The following is an 8147-nucleotide window of genomic DNA, read 5'->3' on the forward strand; positions in this document are numbered from 1 at the left end:
CTGGGACAAATCATTTCCTCTTTCCGTGCTTCTGTTCTTGTATCGAGAAAGAGGAGTAAATAATGGCACTTACTCTGCAGGGTTTTGAGGAAATATTAAGCTCTTCCCCTGCTGTGCCATAAGTGAGTCCTTTCTTACTGAAGAGGGGCCCTTCCTTAATTGGAATTCAGGCTGATGGGTTTCTCTGTGCCTGCCTTAATGAGTTCCAGAAGATGTATGATTTGTAGTTTATCCAGCCTTTTCTTATCATTGGTGCGGGAACAACAAGAAAACTTTTTCTAGTTTTCTAAACCCTACATATGAGCAGAAATGAGATGATGTCTTCTCTTCATTTAGATATACATAATTATAATGGCTTAGACAATAATTGCTTAAAGAAGTTCCTGATACGTGGTAAGCATATATACATGTTTTGTTAAATAAAGAATAATTGAATACAATGCATTATGCATGTAAGATATTTAGTGAAATTAATTCTTTTCTGGTGTTCTAGGTGTAGTCCTTTTCCATAAGGCTCATATTCATGAAATGACAGAGAGAAAAATTTCTTTAAAAGTTTCCATGTTGTTCTACTGAGGAAATGTGTGTACCTTTCCTCCAAAAAACTCTTACTAAAATCACTTAATTCATTAAATCCCCAAAACCCATTTTGGACTTTTCTGATGAGTTTATCCCATAGACCTTGTGTGCACATCCACATCACTGTGTCGGTTGAAGCTTGCCTCAGTCTGGAACTCCTCCTCCTCCAAAATAAATACGTAATAAAATGTTATCAAGATAAGGTCAGGCAGCCAATTGCCAGCATATGCCTTGATCACAATTGAAGTGATCAGAGCAAATCACTTGTCTTTGCAAGAGCTGATTTTGGAGTGGAAATCCGATGTTTCTGTTGGACAGGCCAGAGACCTGGCCAGAGGTGAGACAAGACCAGGCTTGTTCCAAACTGTTTTCCTTCCTATGCTGGAGATAAAGAGCCCTAAACTATGAAAGTAAGAAAGATTTTCCGAAGCCCATATTTCTTGAACACTTGTTGAAGAAAGTGGCCATACTTAGTATCTGAGAGAAAAAGCTTGTTGGTGCTTTTCAGGCTGATGGTGTGGGAGCAGGGCACATTCTCTCTTGTCCTGATTAGGCCTCCAGTCTTTTTTTTTTTTTTTTTTTAAAGATTTTATTTATTTATTCGACAGAGAGAGAGACAGCCAGCGAGAGAGGGAACACAAGCAGGGGGAGTGGGAGAGGAAGAAGCAGGCTCATAGAGGAAGAGCCTGGTGTGGGGCTCGATCCCAGAACTCTGGGATCACGCCCTGAGCCGAAGGCAGACGCTTAACCGCTGTGCCACCCAGGCGCCCCTAGGCCTCCAGTCTTAAGCAGGACCTCTATGCCTATATGCCTGAGCGGGGAGCTTCCTCATGCCTGTCCCTCCTCCTCATGGCAGCCAACCTCAGCCTTGTCTTTATGGCAGGAATTGCATGGAAGAGTATTTCCTACCACTCCCCCAGTGGTAGCATACATTTACTAATTTTGAAATAGGATCCTGGGCCCAGGACGATTTCCTGTCCCTTTCCAGGAGTAGTGGGCTTTTATTTATTTCACTCTTCTCCAGCAACAGTGGGTTTTTGCTCATGCCTTGTGGGTGGCAGGAGTTGTTACCCCTCTTCCAGCAGTTTAGGAGTTTTGCTATAGAGGAGAAGAGAGGACAGATAGGGGTTGCAATGTATGCTTTCTTCACAGAGACATTCCCTGCAAAACCAAGGGAGGCACTTTCTGGTCTTCACCCTGTCCCCAGTCTTTATTTATTTATTTATTTATTTATTAATAATAATATTTTTTATTATATTATGTTAGTCACCATACAGTACATCCCTAGTTTTTGATGTAAAGTTCCATGATTCATTACTTGCGTATAACACCCAGTGCACCATGCAATACGTGCCATCCTTAAAACCCATCACCAGCCTATCCCATTCCCCCACCCCCCTCCCCTCTGAAGCCCTCAGTTTGTTTCCCAGAATCCATGGTCTCTCGTGGTTCATTCCCCCTTCTGTTCACCCTCCCCTTTCTTCTTCCCTTTCTTCTCCTACCGATCTTCCTACTTCTTATGTTCCATGTATGAGTGAAACCATATGATAATTGTCTTTCTCTGCTTGACTTATTTCGCTTAGCATTATCTCCTCCAGTCCTGTCCACGTTGCAGCAAATGTTGAGAAATCATTCTTTTTGATGGCTGAGTAATATTCCATTGTATATATGGACCAGGACTTCTTAATCCAGTCATCTGTTGAAGGGCATCTCGGCTCCTTCCACGTTTAGCTATTGTGGACAATGCCGCTGTGAACATTGGGGTGCATATGGCCCTTCTCTTCACTACGTCTGTATCTTTGAGGTAAATACCCAATAGTGCAATTGCTGGATCATAGGGTAGCTCAATTTTTAACTTTTCAAGGGACCTCCACACTGTTTTCCACAGTGGCTGTATCAACTCGCTTTCCCACCAACAGTGTAGGAGGGATCCCCTTTCTCCACATCCTCTCCAACATTTGTTGTTTCCTGCCTTGTCAATTTTTGCCATTCTAACTGGCGTAAGGTAGTATCTCAATGTGGTTTTGATTTGAATTTCCCTGATGGCTAATGTTAGCACCTGGAGAAGGCCTATGGAGAAGAATCTGTGAGTAGGTAGGACTCTTGTGTCTGGGGCTCCAGGTGCTTCCTACTGTCACACTAGCTCACATTCGATCTTTAGCAACTTAATAAAATTCTAACTAATTTCCTACCTGTTGGTATGGAAGCCACCTTATTCTTCTTGTGCTCTGACACAGGTAAGACCATCTGTGTGTCATTTCTTGTCTCTCTTGGTATTCAGCCTACTTGGTTGTCCTGTGCCCTCAGTTTTCTAGTGAGTTCCAAAAAATTATGATTTTGTAGTTTTTATCCAGCTCTTTCTCATCATTAGGGTGAGGCCAGTGCTCTTTAAATCCTAGTCAAAAGCAGAATTAAGATGATCTTTTCTTAATTAAGATATGCATTGTTATACCTTACTTTTGGTATCAATCTAGAAACTACATGAAGGGTTAGCAATGGCAAAAAATAAAAAATCCAAAGCTATTCATTTACTCATAACTAGTTGGACTATGAAGTTTTAATTGATTCTTTTGGTGGGGTCTGTGTTATGGTCCGAGTTATTTATTTTGCCAGCTAAATTGAAGGATAAATATAATATAACCATCCAACATGTTTGTCTCCTGTGGGTAAGATCACCCATTATCAAGGATCCATCCACCAGTTATAATATGCACTTGTGATGCAGGAAGATTTTTTTCTCTTCAGGTTCTTTGTAAGGAGAAGTAGTCCACTAAGAATACTGGACAGTCGAACACTTGGAATGGCCTAAGATCTCCAGAGGACAAGGAGTCTTTATCATTGATCGGCACAGAAAAACCAGAGTCCCATAAGTGCAAAGAAGCCAGACACTCCTCAAGAGAGTAATCAACTTTAGTGGAGCTGTAAGTTTATTTTCTCTGGGTTTTGACATGACAGACAGTCTCAGGTACATCCACGAATAATATTTCCACCTCCTCTTTCAGCACAAGAACATGTATTTCGCTTAAATGTTGCTTGTAAAAGGTGCATTATCAAAAAGGTTAGTGTGATATCCTATTATTCCATCCCCAGCTTTTTCTATACCCAAATGTCCAACTTCTTATTTCTTTTTTAGGAATTATTCATGGTTTCAAATGTTGAGTGTCTTTGTTATTTGACTTTTATTATCTATAGAAAGAAAACGTTATGGAAAATTGACAAAGGGAGGAGTGTCTGGGTGGCTCGGTCGGTTAAGCAACTGACACTTGGTTTTGGCTCAAGTTGATACCTCAGGGTCGTGGGATAGAGGCTCCACACTCAGCATGGAGTCTTCTGGAGATTCTCTCTCCCTCTCCCTCTGCCCCTTCCCCTGTTCTCGCCCTCTTTAAATTAAATAAATAAATAAATAAATAAATAAATAAATAAAATCTTTAAAAAAAAGAAAATTGACAAAGGGAAATATATTTTGAGATTGAACTGATTCATATGATTAAATCAAGTAATGGTATTTACATAAGTAGAGTTGTAGCAACCCTATCCTAGATATTTATTAATAGTTATTTTATTTTTTTGAAGACTTATTTATTTATTGGAGAGAGAGAGAGAGAGAACGAGTTGGGGGAGGGGCAGAGGGAGAGAATCGTCAAGCCGGCTTCTTGCTGAGCACAGAGCCTGACTTGGGGCTTGATATCACCACCCATGAGATCATGACATGAGCCAAAACCAGGAGTTGGCCACTTAATCAATTGAGCCATCCAGTCATCCCTAATTATAATTATTTTAAGATAATTTTTGTTGGAATATTTTTCTTAAGTTTGTATTTAATCCCAGTTAGTTGACATACAGTATAATATTAGTTCCAGGTATACACTTTAGTGATTCAGCACTTACATGTAACACCTGGTGCTCATCACAAGTGCCCTCCTTAATCCCCATCACCTATTTAACCCATCCCCCATCCCCTTCCTACCTGGTAGCCATCAGTTTGTTCTCTATTGTTCAGAGTCTGTTTCTTGGTTTGCCTCTCTCTTTTTTTCCCCTATGTTGATTTGTTTTGTTTCTTAAATTCCACATGTGAGTGAAATCATATGGTATTTGTCTTTCTCTGACTTACTTCACTTAGCATAGTACTCTCTAACTCCATCCGTGTTGTTGCAAATGGCAAGACTTTGTTCTTTTTTTGTGGCTCAGTAATATTCCATTGTATATTAGAATATTCTTTTTTGCATATTAGAATATTCTTGATCAAAATTCATTTTAGAAGCATCAGTTGGAGGTATGGCTATTAATTGGGTTTTTACAGTTGTTGTATCCTATAATTCTGTAAATTAATTCTACTAGTAATAGCTTGGGGTATCTAAAATAAAGACTGACCCTATCTAGGTCATTAATATTAGTAAGTGCAACATATATGCTATGAAAAACCATGTGAACTGTTCCTCTAAAAATTAAAAATAGAACTACCATATAATCCAGCAATCTCACTTCTGGGTATATAGTCAAAGGAATCGAAAACAAGATTTGAATAGCTATCACATTCCATGTTCACTGCAGCATTATTCACAGCCTACATGTGGAAGCAACCTAAGTATCGACTGACAGGTAAAGAAAACGGATAAAGAATGGATAAAGAAACAGTGTTATATACATAAAACAGAATATAATTCAGCCTTAAAAGAGAAGGAAGTAGGGACGCCTGGGTGGCTCAGTAGGTTAAGTGTCTGCCTTCGACTCAGGTCATGATCTCAGGGTCCTGGGATCGAGCCCCGCATTGGGCTCCTTGCTCAGCAGGGAGCCTGCTCTCCCTCTGCGCCTTGCCCCCTGCTTGTGTGCGCTCTCTCTCTGACAAATAAATAAATAAAATCTTTTTTTTAAAAAAAGAAGGAAGTACTGTATGGATAAAACTTAAGGACATTATGGTAAGGGAAAGCCAATCACAGAAAGACAAATACTGCATGAGTCCACTCATGAAGTGTCTAAAATAATCAAACTCATAGAAGTAGAAGGTAGAGTGGTGGTTACCGGGAGCTGGGGAAATAGAAAAATGATGAGCTGCTGTTGAATGAATATAATGTGTCTGTTATGCAAGATGAGAAAGTTCTAGAATTCTGCTGTACAATATTGTGCTTACAGATAACAGTAAGGTACAATAGTATACACTTAAATATTTGTGAAGGGTGCATATTATTTTTCTAGCCAGAAATAAATGAATAAGTAAATAAATATTAAAATTGGGGGACAAAGCCATGAGAGACAAAAAAAAACAAAAAACAACAAAAAAAAAACAAAGCAGGGGCGCCTGGGTGGCTCAGATGGTTAAGCGTCTGCCTTTGGCTCAGGTCATGATCAGAGGGTCCTGGGATTGAGCCCCGCATCGAGCTCCCTGCTCAGCGGGGAGCCTGCTTCTCCCTCTCCCTCTCCCTCTGCTGTTTCCCCTGCTTGTGCTCTCTCGCTCTGTCAAATAAATAAATAAAATCTTAAAAAAAAAAAAAACCCACATTACATACAGGGAGCAATGGTAAGAATTGTGGTTGGCTTCTCATCATTACAATTCAAGTTACAATGCATTGGAACAACATCATAAACTGCTTCAGAAAAAAAACATTCATATAATTCCACATCCAGTGAAAATATCCCTCAAAAGTGTAGGTAGAATAAAGTTATTCTCAGATGACAATAATCAGCTACTATATTAACAGAATCTGTGCTGTTTTATGTTTTCAGTTGCCAGAAAATCCCAGTGTTGTGACAGTCACAGATGTCACATAAAAATGCCACCTTAGGGGCGCCTGGGTGGCACAGTGGTTAAGCGTCTGCCTTCGGCTCAGGGCGTGATCCCGGCGTTCCGGGATTGAGCCCCACATCAGGGTCCTCCGCTATGAGCCTGCTTCTTCCTCTCCCACTCCTCCTGCTTGTGTTCCCTCTCTCGCTGGCTATCTCTATCTCTGTCAAATAAATAAATAAAATCTTAAAAAAAAATGCCACCTTAGATGAGCAGAATTTTAGGTCATCTTGCTTCTTGCTTCTAGAATTCTAGAGTTTTTTCTATCATTAGTACATCCCCTGTATCTATCTTTTTTGATAATCATATCTGTGTTACACTAATTCATTACAGATGTGAGAATTTTGTTGTTGTTTAGCTTTATTGAGATGTGAGAATGTTGTTTTGGAAAATTCCCATACCATGGAGGGAAAAATGTATATACCAAAATATATGTATATATATATATATGGAGAGAGCTGTATATTAGTGCATTCATAAATTAATAATGCACTATTCTATTCTCAAAATGCCTTTTTAAGGGAGACAAAAAAAATTACCTTTAAAGTATATTTGGTGACAATGAAAAATTCTTTCTGCTTACTTTCTAAACTCTTAGAATGGTGGATTTTATGGCAAGAGACAGTTAACTGTAAAGTCATCCTCTTGAACATTTTTGAAGCTTTAATTTTGTGAAACTGCACAAAACATTAGTGCATTGCAGGCAATGTTATCCTTTATTAAGTTGTATAAAATTCCACATGAGAATAATGGCTGGTATTTACTACAAAACTGCTTCTCATACACAATAGAACATTACATTTGAAGTAGCCCTCTCTATCCAGAATGATCTTGTCTTTATACAAATAATTCACGTGCCTACTGCAACTTGAAACAAGTTAATAACATGCCAAATTTTCTTTTATGTTGTCAGTTTAGGAAAAAAGTCACATTCAATATTTATAATTTTAATCTAGTTTACAGAATGTTGTGTGATAAAATTTCACAAATTAGATACAGTTTTGTAGATTTTTTTTCCTGATTCACCTTAAATTTGAATCATTTTTGCTATATAGACTTTCACAGATGTTGCCTAATTTTCTTTTTTGCATGTGTATTGCTTCTGGATATCAAGATGTTCACTTGTGCTATTGAGACATGACAAGGTACTGAATTCTTTTGCTCTGTCCTCCACGTACACGCTCCAGACAAGGATTAATAGAAGTTGCTGGAGAGTAAAATAAATGGCACTGCTAGGATAGTATCAAAATAGTGATTATGGATATTCTCCTTACTAGCCACACGCATTAAAAGATAATCAGAAACCAGCAAAGTAAGCCAGACAGAGGAACACAAATACAGCACAGTATCCCTTATATGTGGAAGCTTAAAAAAAAAAAAAAAGTGAAACTCACAGAAGCAGAGAATAGAAAAGTGGTTGCCAGGAGCTGTGGGGTGGAGGAAATAGGGAGACTTTGGTAAAAGGATACAAACTATCAGATGAGTAGGGTCTGAGGAACTAATGTAAAACATGGGGACTGTAGTTAACAGTATTATGTAACTGAAATTTGCTGAGGGAGTAAAACTGGATGTTCACACGCACACACACACACACACACACACACGATAAACATGTGAGGTGATGGGTACACGTGTTCATTAACTAGATGGCAGGAATCCTTTCACAGTGTGTGTATCAAGTCACCATTATGTACACTTTAAATATCTTACAGCTTTGTCAGTTATTCTTCAATAAAGTGAAAAAAAAGAAAATTACAAACTACAGAAAAATTGCAAGATTATATAATTA

At 38.7% G+C, this 8147-nt stretch overlaps 1 long non-coding RNA gene across 1 annotated transcript in view; it reads left to right on the forward strand.

Moving 5' to 3' along the window:
* The window catches only part of LOC123000394 (uncharacterized), a 39183-nt gene that overhangs the window by 26109 nt on the left and 4927 nt on the right, over nt 1–8147 (forward strand). The window contains exon 5 of the long non-coding RNA XR_006408349.3: nt 3325–3500. This is a non-coding gene — a long non-coding RNA (uncharacterized LOC123000394). The remainder of the gene's footprint in view (nt 1–3324; nt 3501–8147) is intronic.

Source organism: Ursus arctos, unplaced genomic scaffold (assembly GCF_023065955.2).
Source record: "Ursus arctos isolate Adak ecotype North America unplaced genomic scaffold, UrsArc2.0 scaffold_23, whole genome shotgun sequence".
Lineage (NCBI taxonomy): Eukaryota > Metazoa > Chordata > Mammalia > Carnivora > Ursidae > Ursus > Ursus arctos.